The sequence below is a fragment of the Chiloscyllium plagiosum genome, unplaced genomic scaffold, assembly GCF_037043375.1.
Source record: "Chiloscyllium plagiosum isolate Xiang-an unplaced genomic scaffold, Cpla_swu_hap1 HiC_scaffold_44, whole genome shotgun sequence".
NCBI classification, from domain to species: domain Eukaryota; kingdom Metazoa; phylum Chordata; class Chondrichthyes; order Orectolobiformes; family Hemiscylliidae; genus Chiloscyllium; species Chiloscyllium plagiosum.
This window is the reverse complement of record NW_028270182.1, coordinates 14723296-14735516: the sequence shown is the minus strand read 5'-3', so window position 1 is coordinate 14735516 and position 12221 is coordinate 14723296. Positions and strand designations below refer to the sequence as shown.

General features: G+C 44.7%; 1 pseudogene; it reads left to right on the top strand.

The window, feature by feature from the left end:
- The first annotated feature begins 4915 nt into the window (after positions 1-4915).
- Positions 4916-7321, top strand: LOC148136944 (putative G protein-coupled receptor 139; annotated as a pseudogene).
- The last annotated feature ends 4900 nt before the right edge of the window (positions 7322-12221 follow it).

Sequence of the window (12221 nt, the reverse complement as noted above, 5' to 3'; positions counted from 1 at the left end):
AGTAGTGTATCTGGGTGTACAGTGACAGTAAGAGTAGGTTCAGTGATATATCTATGTGTACGGTGACGGTAAGAGTAAGGTCAGTGATGTATCTAGGTGTGCAGTGTCAGAAAGAATAAGTTCAGTGATGTATCTGGGTGTATGGTGACAGTAAGAGTAAGGTCAGTAATGCATCTGGATGTATGTGATAGTAAGAGTAAGGTCAGTGATGTATCTGGGGTGTACGGTGACAGTAAGAGTAAGGTCAGTGATGTATCTGGGATGTACGGTGACAGTAAGAATAAGGTCAGTGATGTTTCTGGGTGTGCGGTGTCAGAACGAATAAGGTCAGTGATGTATCTGGGTGTTCGGTGTCAGAACGAATAAGGTCAGTGATGTATCTGGGTGTTCGGTGACAGTAAGAGTAAGGTCAGTGATGTATCTGGGTGTACGGTGACAGTAAGAGTAAGGTCAGTGATGTATCTGGGTGTGCGGTGACAGTAAGAGTAAGGTCAGTGATGTATCTGGGTGTGCGGTGACAGTAAGAGTAAGGTCAGTGATGTATCTGGGTGTATGGTGACAGTAAGATTAAGGTCAGTGATGTATCTGGGTGTATGGTGACAGTACGATTAAGGTCAGTGATGTATCTGGGTGTACAATGACTAAGAGTAAGGTCAGTGATGTATCTGGGTGTGCGGTGACAGTAAGAGTAAGGTCAGTGATGTATCTGGGTGTACGGTGACAGTAAGATTAAGGTCAGTGATGTATCTGGGTGTATGGTGACAGTAAGATTAAGGTCAGTGATGTATCTGGGTGTACGGTGACAGTAAGAGTAAGGTCAGTGATGTATCCGGGTGTGCGGTGACAGTAAGAGTAAGGTCTGTGATGTATCTGGGTGTATGGTGACAGTAAGATTAAGGTCAGTGATGTATCTGGGTGTACAATGACTAAGAGTAAGGTCAGTGATGTATCTGGGTGTGCGGTGACAGTAAGAGTAAGGTCAGTGATGTATCTGGGTGTATGGTGACAGTACGATTAAGGTCAGTGATGTATCTGGGTGTACAATGACTAAGAGTAAGGTCAGTGATGTATCTGGGTGTGCGGTGACAGTAAGAGTAAGGTCAGTGATGTATCTGGGTGTACGGTGACAGTAAGATTAAGGTCAGTGATGTATCTGGGTGTACAATGACTAAGAGTAAGGTCAGTGATGTATCTGGGTGTACAATGACAGTAAGAGTAAGGTCAGTGATGTATCTGGGTGTACGGTGAGAGTAAGAGTAAGGTCAGTGATGTATCTGGGTGTACGGTGAGAGTAAGAGTTAGGATATTGATGTATCTATGTGTACGGTGACAGTAAGAGTTTGGTCACTGTTATATTTGGGTGTGCGGTGACAGTAAGAGTAAGGTCAGTGATGTATCTGTGTGCGGTGAAGGTTTGAATAAGGTCACCGACGTATTTGGATTGGACAGTGACAGTAAGATTAAGGTCAGTAGTGTATCTGGGTGTACAGTGACAGTAAGAGTAGGTTCAGTGATATATCTATGTGTACGGTGACGGTAAGAGTAAGGTCAGTGATGTATCTAGGTGTGCAGTGTCAGAAAGAATAAGTTCAGTGATGTATCTGGGTGTATGGTGACAGTAAGAGTAAGGTCAGTAATGCATCTGGATGTATGTGATAGTAAGAGTAAGGTCAGTGATGTATCTGGGGTGTACGGTGACAGTAAGAGTAAGGTCAGTGATGTATCTGGGATGTACGGTGACAGTAAGAATAAGGTCAGTGATGTTTCTGGGTGTGCGGTGTCAGAACGAATAAGGTCAGTGATGTATCTGGGTGTTCGGTGATAGTAAGAGTAAGGTCAGTGATGTATCTGGGTGTACGGTGACAGTAAGAGTAAGGTCAGTGATGTATCTGGGTGTGCAGTGTCAGAAAGAATAAGGTCAGTGATGTATCTGGGATGTACGGTGACAGTAAGAATAAGGTCAGTGATGTTTCTGGGTATGCAGTGTCAGAACGAATAAGGTCAGTGATGTATCTGGGTGTACGGTGACAGTAAGAGTAAGGTCAGTGATGTATCTGGGTGTGTGGTGACAGTAAGAGTAAGGTCAGTGATATATCTGGGTGTGTGGTGACAGTAAGAGTAAGGTCAGTGATTTATCTAGGTATGTGGTGATGTTGAGAGTACGATCATTGATGTTTTTGGATGAACATTGACAATAAAAGTGAGGTCACTTTTTGATACAGTTGGACAGTGTTAATATATGTGAGGCTAGAAATGTATCTGTCTGGATGGAGACAATCAGAGTGAGGTCACTGATGTGTAGAGTCACAGAGTCATAGAATCCTACCACACAGAGAAAGGCCCATGCCAAACAACATGTCCATCCACGCTAACCTCATTTCCCTTCATTTGGCCCATATCCTTCTAATCCATTCCTATCCATGCATTTGTCCAAATGCCTTTTAAATGTTGTTCATGTACCTGCCTCAAACACTTCCATTAGCAGCTCATTCAATATATGTACCACCCTCATTGTAAAAATAGTTCCCCCTCAATTTGCCTTTAATTCTTTCTTCTCTCACCTTAAACTGATGCCCTCTCGTGCTAGATTCCATCTAGGACATAAATTTGAGGGCGTGGCAAATATCTTAGGGGGAAGCAAGACATTAGCAGGCTGAGGGGAAAAGACAGCACACGGAAGGGGTTGGCAGGGAAGCAGACTTGGGGGGAGAGAGAACACTGGGGTGATGGGACAAAGAGAACACGGGTGAGGGGCAGACAGCGGGGGAGGGGACAAAGGAGAGCACAGGGAAGGGGGAGAAAGAAGTGCTTGTGGGGAAGAGAGAGCACAGAGAGGGAAAAAGAGAGCTTTGGGGGGGCAGAAGAGGGTGCAGGGAAGCTGGAAACGAGACCACGGAGAGGGGGTCATAAAGGAACGCATGGGGAGGGAAGAAGAGAGTGCAGGGAGTGGAATGAGGAGAGTGCCGATGGGTGGGAGAAAGGAGACTGCAGGGATGGGGGGTCAAGGAGATCGCAGAGAAGTGGGGAACGAGAGCAAGGAAAGGGATGAGCAAGTGCTCAGGGTGGGGGTGAGAAAGGAAAGTGCGGGGAGGGGGAAAGAGAGAGTGGGGAGAGGGGAAGGAGAGCCCAGGTAGTGGGGGAAGAGAGTGGAGGGAGAGAGTAACATCAGCACGACAAGAGGCAGAGAACAACTGACCTTCCAGAGAGAGAGTGAGTGGGAGAGAAAGCAGCTTCACAGAGCCAGAGAGAAAGAGAGACAGAGACTGCGTAAATCTCCAAAAGACTCAGGACTGAAGGGGCCAAAGAGGATTAGAGATAGTATGTCTGTAATTAAAGGGTATTGTAACGTTTCCTGATAAAGACGGGACTGTGTACATTGGTATTGGCTCATGTTTGTACTGATTTGACCGTTTCAGTATTGGTGACACCTGGGCACATTCATTTAGACCATTCCAATTGGAGTTGTCGAGCTTGTTTTAAGGAGGAAATAGATAACGCCTTCATCTCTGGAATTATCTCATGATCTTCCTCTGAGCTGCCTCCAATGCAATTATATCCCAAAACTGTTTGCAAAACGCCAGCTGAGATTGTTCTCCTGCCTTCTACACTTGCAGCAACACTCCCCGACCTTTATACTCTATTCTGTTTATAATAAATGTCAAAACTCCATTTGCCTTCCTTGTTAGCTGCTGTAGCTGCAATGATCAGAGGGAGGTCAGGGATGTATCTGGATGGACAGTGACAGTAAGGGGGAGGTCAGTGATGTATCTGATGGACAGTTACAGTAAGAGGGAGGTCAGTGATGGATCTGATGGAGAGTGACAGTAAGGGGGAGGTCAGTGATGTATCTGGATGGACAGTGACAGTAAGGGGGAGGTCAGTGATGCATCTGGATGGACAGTGACAGTAAGGGGGAGGTCAGTGATGTATCTGATGGACAGTGACAGTAAGGGGGAGGTCAGTGATGGATCTGATGGAGAGTGACAGTAAGGGGGAGGTCAGTGATGTATCTGGATGGACAGTGACAGTAAGGGGGAGGTCAGTGATGCATCTGGATGGACAGTGACAGTAAGGGGGAGGTCAGTGATGTATCTGGACGGACAGTGACAGTAAGGGGGAGGTCAGTGATGTATCTGGATGGACAGTGACAGTAAGGGGGAGGTCAGTGATGTATCTGGATGGACAGTGACAGTAAGGGGGAGGTCAGTGATGTATCTGGATGGACAGTGACAGTAAGGGGGAGGTCAGTGATGCATCTGGATGGACAGTTACAGCAAGAGGAAGGTTAGTGATGTCTCCATTGTTGGAGGTCCATCTTGTTCGATGAGCCCCCTTCCCTCAGGAAAGTCAGTATGTTCTCCTTGTTTGGCCCTTCATGTGACACCAGATCCTGGGAAATTGGGAATGGTGAATAAATGCTGACCTCGCAGTGATGTACAAATTCAGTGTGTGAGAAGAATCACATTTCAATCAGTGAGTGAAATGTTCTTGTTTAAAGATGGCAGCTCCTACCCTCGAGTACAGAAGGACAGCTCAGAGACATATTTTCACACTTGGAATGAACTGTCTCGATGCAGCATCAGTTGAAATAGTTTGTGATCTTGGGATGGGGCTCGTGGTGCTTGAGTGGACAGCGTTATTGCTGACAGATTCCAGATTCTGTTTTTGTTATTTCATTATGATGTACTGAGCAGCAATGATTCTGCATAATTGGGATTAAACTTGTTATTGTAATTATTTTGTTCATTTACAGAAATGTGAAAAACAGCAACAAAGCCGAGCAATGCTGTCACCTCGATTTCCCCAAGGAGCTTCCACACAGTACAAGGCAGCGTCTCTGGGAATGCATCAGCTCACAGTCTCAAACAAGGAGCTTGTCAGCTGCCTGAAGGGACAGATCACCTCGCACAGGAAAATGCATCGACCAATTGATCATGTGAAGAAGGTGTTCTACACCATTCTTGGTTTTATTGGCATCCCAGGTATGGCGTTACAACAATTGAACTTGTTTTAATCTGCTGTTGATCTGCTCTCTGGTTTTCCCGTTTGAACAATAACACCTCCAGCTCACTGACTGGTCAGCCTTATCCAGACCCCGGGACAGTGACAGCAATTCACTGAGCAGCATTCTCGGTACAATCCTACACTGACAGAGACTCCCAACTTCACTGCTGCTGCAGCATTTTCTGGTCTCAGCGTTCTGTCATCTGTTCCAGTTTCATATGACTTGAAGGTATGAGGAGAGATCAGGCAGGTTAGTTCAGAAGATGGGTCACTCAACCCGAAACGTTAACTCTGTGCTCTCTCCCACAGATGCTGCCAGACATGCTGAGCAATTTCTGGTTTTGTCATACAAATGAGACCTTTTTTACCTGGAATTTTAAGGTTTAGGAGTCATATGAGTGAAGTCCTACAAGATATTAACTAGAAAAGGCAGGAAAAAATAAACTTTCCATTGGATGGGAATTCCAGGATGAGGGAGCAGAGTCTGAGAATAAGGTCCAGAGCATTCAGGAGAGGTAATAGGAAACATTTCTATACATAAAGGGTGGAAGAGGATTGGAACTCTCTTCCACAAACAGCAGTGGATGATGGATCAATTGTTAATTTTAAATTTTGGATAGCTTATTTTTCTGTTAAGAAAAGAAATTGAGGGAAATTCACATTTTTGATCTGTAAAGCTTCAGCTAATTATTCTCCCATCTGGAAATTCCCTCCGCCTCACTGCCTCTGGCCAGGACATTCAAATCCTGACAGGTTACCTTTCCAATCCCTGCATGTTGAGACGTTTATCATGTACAGATGGGTAATTTTACAGGGGAAGTATCACAGCAGTCCCAACACATTGTCACTAAGGGAACCTTGCACTCTCTGTTCTGCTGCACTTGTGTAAGACTCATTGAGTAGTCTTGTTTGAAACCTTACCCATGTTCTGATGACCTGTTTCCTGGTCCTGTTGTGACTACAATCAGGATTTAGTCCAATACCAAGGGATTGAGCTGATCCAAGGAGAAGGGGAGAGTTTGAATGATTTATAGTCCAAGTGCCTGACCATGACTGAGCTGGGATCAAGATTTCTCATGGTGTTCTGTGCTTGCTAGAATGGGTTGAGAGAAGTGAGAATCTGTTACACTCATTCACATACTTATCTTGGAAAATCATAGACTTCCTTCTGCTCTCTGAGGAGAGGATGTGAGCTCCATCATTCCCCAAGCCCCATGATCTCTGGAGTGACTGGGCTGGAGAACAATCTGAGGTGGGTGTGCAACTCTTAAAATTTAAATTCACTCAACATTAACCACTTCCACTCATACAGTGAACCAGTTTTTCATGCTAAAATCTTATTGTTGCTCTCTGGAACTGGCAGGGAGAATTCATGATCAATAATTCACTGTTTCTTTTCCGTTTGTCTCCCACAGTTAATTTGCTGGCGATTACAATCTATTCCCAGGGAAAGTGCGGTGTTTCACCTTGCACCACCCGCTACCTGGTAGCTATGGCAGCTGCCGATCTGACGGTCATTATCACTGAGGTTATTCTGTGGAGATTTCCCTATTATTATTATGGACGGTCTTTCCTAGACATCACTCCTGTGTGCAGTGTTACAGGGTTGCTGCGTCGTGCAGCCAGGGACTGCTCTGCCTGGTTCACTGTCACTTTCTCCTTTGACCGCTTTGTGACCATTTGTTGTCAGAAGCTGAGAATGAAATATTGCACTGAGAAAACTACAGTTGTGATTCTAGCAACAACCTGCACCCTGTTCTGTTTGAAAAACATCCCCTTCTATTTTCAATATGTGCCTCGAGGGATAATCAACAATGTGCCATTCTACTGTAAAACAAAGTCAAGCTACTTTACTGAGACTTGGTGGGTGGTATTAGATTGGCTTGATACAGTTTTAACCCCTTTACTGCCATTCGCTTTAATTCTGTTGCTCAATGCTCTGACAGTCAGACACATTTTAGTGACCAGTCGAGTCCGGAAGAGGCTGAAGGGTGAGATCAAAAAAGAGAATCACAAAGACCCAGAGATGGAGAGCAGAAGGAAGTCTGTGATTTTACTCTTCGCCATCTCTGGGAGCTCCATCCTCCTGTGGTTAATCACTGTTGTATATTTCTTATATTATGCCATTCAAGGAATCAATCCTGACGATTACTCACCTTTTCTATATCACTTCAGTACAGTTGGTTTCAAGCTGCAGAGGTTAAGTTGTTGCACAAACACATTTATTTATGCAGCAACATTGTCCCGGTTCAGAGCAAAGATCAGTAACGCAATAAAATACCTATTTACATGAAGTCCTTGTGTTATGAATAAATAAAACACCTCTGTGAAGCACGCAGGAGGGTCCTATTCATTCAGACCATAATTTTTTGTTTTGATTCACTCAGGGGATGTGAGTATCACTGACTGAGTCTGTATTTATTCCTCATCCCAAATTGCCCCTGAAGAAGGTGCTGCTGAGCTGCCTTTAACACTGATGAAATGACAATATATTTCTTAATCAGGATGGTGAGTGACTTGGAGGGAAATTCGGAGGTGGTGATGTTCCCATCTACCTATTCCCCTTGTCCTTCTGGGTGGAAGTAGCTGTGGGTTTGGAAGGTACTGTCTGAGGATCTTTGGTGAATTTCTGAAGTGCACCTTGTGGATGGTAAACACTGCTGCGACTGAGCTTCAGTGGTGGAGGGAGGGGATGTTTGGGGATGTGGTGCCAAGTCAAGTGGGTTGCATTATCCTGGATGGTGTTGATCTTCTTGACCGTTTGTTGGAACTACATCCATCCAGGCAAGTGGAGAGTTTTCCATCACATCCTGACAGAGAGTCCTTATCCCAGTGCAGGGAGAGAGTTGAGCTGGGAACTTATGGATTCCCGATTGTAGCACAATCCAAAGAAATTATCAGTGGAAAAGGCATTTCCTGCTGGATAACACCTATCAGCTTGGAACCCTCTGTAAGTCTCCATCAAAACCAAATCCTTGAAGGTTTCTGTTATAATTAAGTAGAGCAGTTAATCTGAAAATGTTTCACTGTTAAATACATCATCTCATTCCACAGATCCCATACTAACGTCACAAACAGCCACCTATGAGCTGTTTCGATGAGGGAAATGGTGTCAGGTGATTACATGACAATGTCAGAACCCTCTCGCCAAACATTTTTTCATGCAACAACATTGTTTGGCTTTGGTGTGAAATTCAGAAACGCAGTAAAATATCTAATTATATGAATTCCTCATATTATGAATAAATAAAACTTATACATGATAACAAATAGCTAGACTTCCTATTTTTCAGCATCAGGCTGCTGAATTCCAATGGGTTGCCAATCCAATACAGTCCCAAATAGAAATTTCCTGTCATGGGGTGATGAGTCAAATTCATGGAATGAAGCCCCCTTACGACGAAAGTGATACAATACCACCCTCTGCTAGCCTCCACACACCACTGTGGGGGGTGGTCAAGGGAATAAACCCTCTAACCTTCAGTCAGAGAGGGACAGAGGGAGGGCAGAAGCTCACAGCACATTCAAACTGACAGCAACATCAACACACATACACACACCCATAGAAAGTGACGCACACCTACAGTGACACAGATAGGCACACACGGCCAGACACACACACAGTGACACACACAGACAGTGACATGCACACAGTAAGACACACAGACAGCCAGACACACACATGCGCACAGTGACACACACACACACACACATGTTCACAGACATTCTCAAGGCCAGTGTGGAAAAGACTTCAATTGGACTGAGGTCCTTCATTGTGTACCACACTCTTAGAGAAATGTTTTGCTTCTCTGCTATTTGGAAATGATTTGTCTGTGAGCAGTATTTTTGACATTATTCAGATTAAGTAGAGTGTTTCCACTGCAATTGTATCCAGGCACCTCTGAGTGAACCATTTTTTGAGGAAACAGCGTGAATTTTATAGCACTTTCTGCAGCTTACAATGTTTTATGATTTACTCTCACAAGTTCTAAGTGAGAATGGATTCAAGGGTGGAAGGGATGAGAGCAGCACTGGGCATGTTCATCTTCTCCTCATTTCTCAGTGGCTACATCACACGGGATGGATAAAACTGCTCTGTGTCTCCAAAGACATTCTTAGAAGAATCAAACAAATGTGCAAGAAATTCATAGACTGTGATGTTTCCACCAAAACAAAATCTGCTTGTTGTGCAGGGAGCCCAGCAGACAGTAGCATTGTATCACTCTCATACAAGAGGGACAGACAGAAAAAGAGAGATAGGAAAGGGGGATCCACTCCACAAAACAACAAAGACTCCATTGGACAGACAGAGACATAGAAATACAATAAAAATAAAGACACACTGATACGTTCCCAGGCTGAAGGAAACTCCAGGAGCGGGGTCTGTGTCACTGGAGAGAGGGAGTGTGAGAACCCATCGAGAGAGAGCAAGCCGGGACAAATAATATCACCCTTTCAGTTTGTCCCTGTCTTAAATACTGTTTATCCCTGTCTGATTTTTCCACTTTGTCTCTCTCACTCCCTGTCCTTCTCTCTGCCCTTATCCCTGTCCTTATCTCCCTCTCTCCTTCCCCCTCCCTGTCTGTCTCACCCTCTCTTGTCCCCCATCTCTGTCACTGTCATGTCATGTACAGACCACCAAACAGTAGTCAGGAGCTGGAGCACTCGATACACCAGGAGATAGAAAAGATGTGTAGGAGAGGCAAAGTTACAATGATCATGATGGACTTCAACCTGGGTGGACTGGGAAAATCACGTTATTAGTGGATCAGTTCATTCCAAGTGTGAACATATGTCTCTGAGCTGTCCTTCTGTACTCTCGGGTAGGAGCTGGCCTCTTTAAACAAGAACATTTCACTCACTGATTGAAACATGATTCTCCTCGCACACTGAATGTGTACATCACTGCGAGGTCAGCATTTATTCCCCATTCTCAATTTCCCAGGATCTGGAATCACATGAAGGGACAAGTGAGGAGAACATACTGCCTTTCCTGAGGGAAACGGGCTCAGCGAACGAGATGGGCTTCCAACAATGGAGACATGAATGAGCATTTTAATTCCAAATTGGAATGAATTTTAAACTTCAGCAGCTGCCGTGGTGGATTCAAATCCACACCCACAGACCATTAAGCTCAAGCTCACAAGAGGAGTCCAGTGCAAATATGACCATGCTGTGGTCTGTACAGCTTGCAATTGCAGATGGTGACGTGAACCCAAATCAGCACCCCACATGACTTCAACATATCAAACAGATTGACTTTCTGCCATTTAATCAAAGTCAAATTCAGGCAATCATTTAAACTGAATAAAAACACAGTACTCAAACCAATGCAGCTCATCTGAATATCAATAGTGGAAAGTATTCAATCACATACTGACAGAGAGTCCTAAAGCTAGTGCCGGCATTGAGAGTATAGCTGGGAACCTGCTGATTCCCCATCACAGCACAATCAAAAGGAATAATCTGGGGAAATGTAATTTCTTACTGGTCAATTCCGATCAGCTTGCTACCTTCTGTGAGTCTCCAGCAAAATCAAATCTTTCGGAGGGTTCTGATGAAATTCAGTAGAATGTTTCATTTGAAATTGTTCCACTATTAAACACAGTCTCAACAGACCCCATATTAATGTCACAAACAGCCAACTATGTGCCGTTATGATGTGAAATATTGTGGCAGGTGATTATGTGACATTATCAGAACCTACCCACTGAACATTTATTTATGCAGCAACCTTGTCTAGATTCAGACTGAAGTTCAGTAACGCAGTAAAATACCTCGTTAAATGAATTCCCTACATTATTAATGATAACAAAGGACTGGGATCCCTATTATTCAACATAAAGTTTCCTGGTTCCAATGGGCTGCTACTCCAACGTAGTCCTAAACAGACATTTCCTGTCACGGGTGATGAGACAAAATAATGCAACAAAGCTCCTTGTAATTAAAATGATTCCCTATGTTGGCCTCCAGGGGGTGTGGAGGGTGAAAATCTTCAAGGATTCAGTCAGAGAGGGACCGCAGCAGCTCACAGCACCATCCAAACTGACAGCACCATCAACACGCACAGTGACAAGCACACACACACATGCACACACACTCACCTGCAATGTGGAAATGATTTCTCTTTGAGCAGTAATCCTCACATTATACACATTAAATTGAGTGTTTCCACTGCAATTGTTTCAGACACCTCCAAGTGAACCGTTTTATGAGTAGACAGGAAGCTTTTTTTTGCACTTCCTGCAGCTTGCAGTGTTTTCTGATGGACTCTCACAAATTCTAAGTGAGAAAGGATTCAAAGGTGAAGAGATAAGAAAAGCACTGGGCATGCTCATCTCCTTCTCCTCAAATCTCAGAGACAACATTGCAAGGGATCACGCAAAACTACTCCCTCTCACGTGCACACTCTTGCACGTGCACTCTCTTGCACACACACTCTTTGCCCACACACACTCTCTCTCTCGTGTGCATACACTCTCTCTTGCACGCACACTCTCTTTCTTGCACGTGCACACTCGCTCTTGCGTCCACTCTTTCTCTCTTGCATGCATTCTCCCTTGTGTACACTCTCTCACTCAGGCACTCTCTCTTGCGTGTGTGCACTCTCTCTCGCAAGCATACTCACATGCACACACTCTCTCACACACGCGCACACTCGCATGCACACACTCTCATGCAGGCGCACACACACAATTTGCGGACACACTTATTCACACACGCACACATACGCTCTCTCACACGCACACACTCTTTCTCTCTTGCACATGCACACACTCTCACAAGCGCATACATTCTCTCTATTCTGTTTCTCTCAGACACTCTTTCTTGTGCACTTACTCTCATTCTTTTGTACACACTCGTACGCACACACTCTCTCGCACACACACACACACATTCTCTCTCTCTCTCACACACATGCATGCAATCTTGCACGCATGTACACACTTCTCTCTCACACGCAAGCACTCTCTTTCTCTTGAGCACCAGAACACTCTCTAGGGCATGCAGATAATCTCTTGCACGCATGCACTTCCTCTTGAACATGCACTCTTTTCTTCACTCGCATGCACACACTCTGTCTCAGAAGTGCACTCTCGCACACACACGCACTCTTTCTCTCATGGGCACAGACTACTCTCTCTCACATGCGCTCTCTCCCGCATGCAACTCTCTTTCACATGCACACTGTCTCTCGCATGCGCTGTCTTTATCTT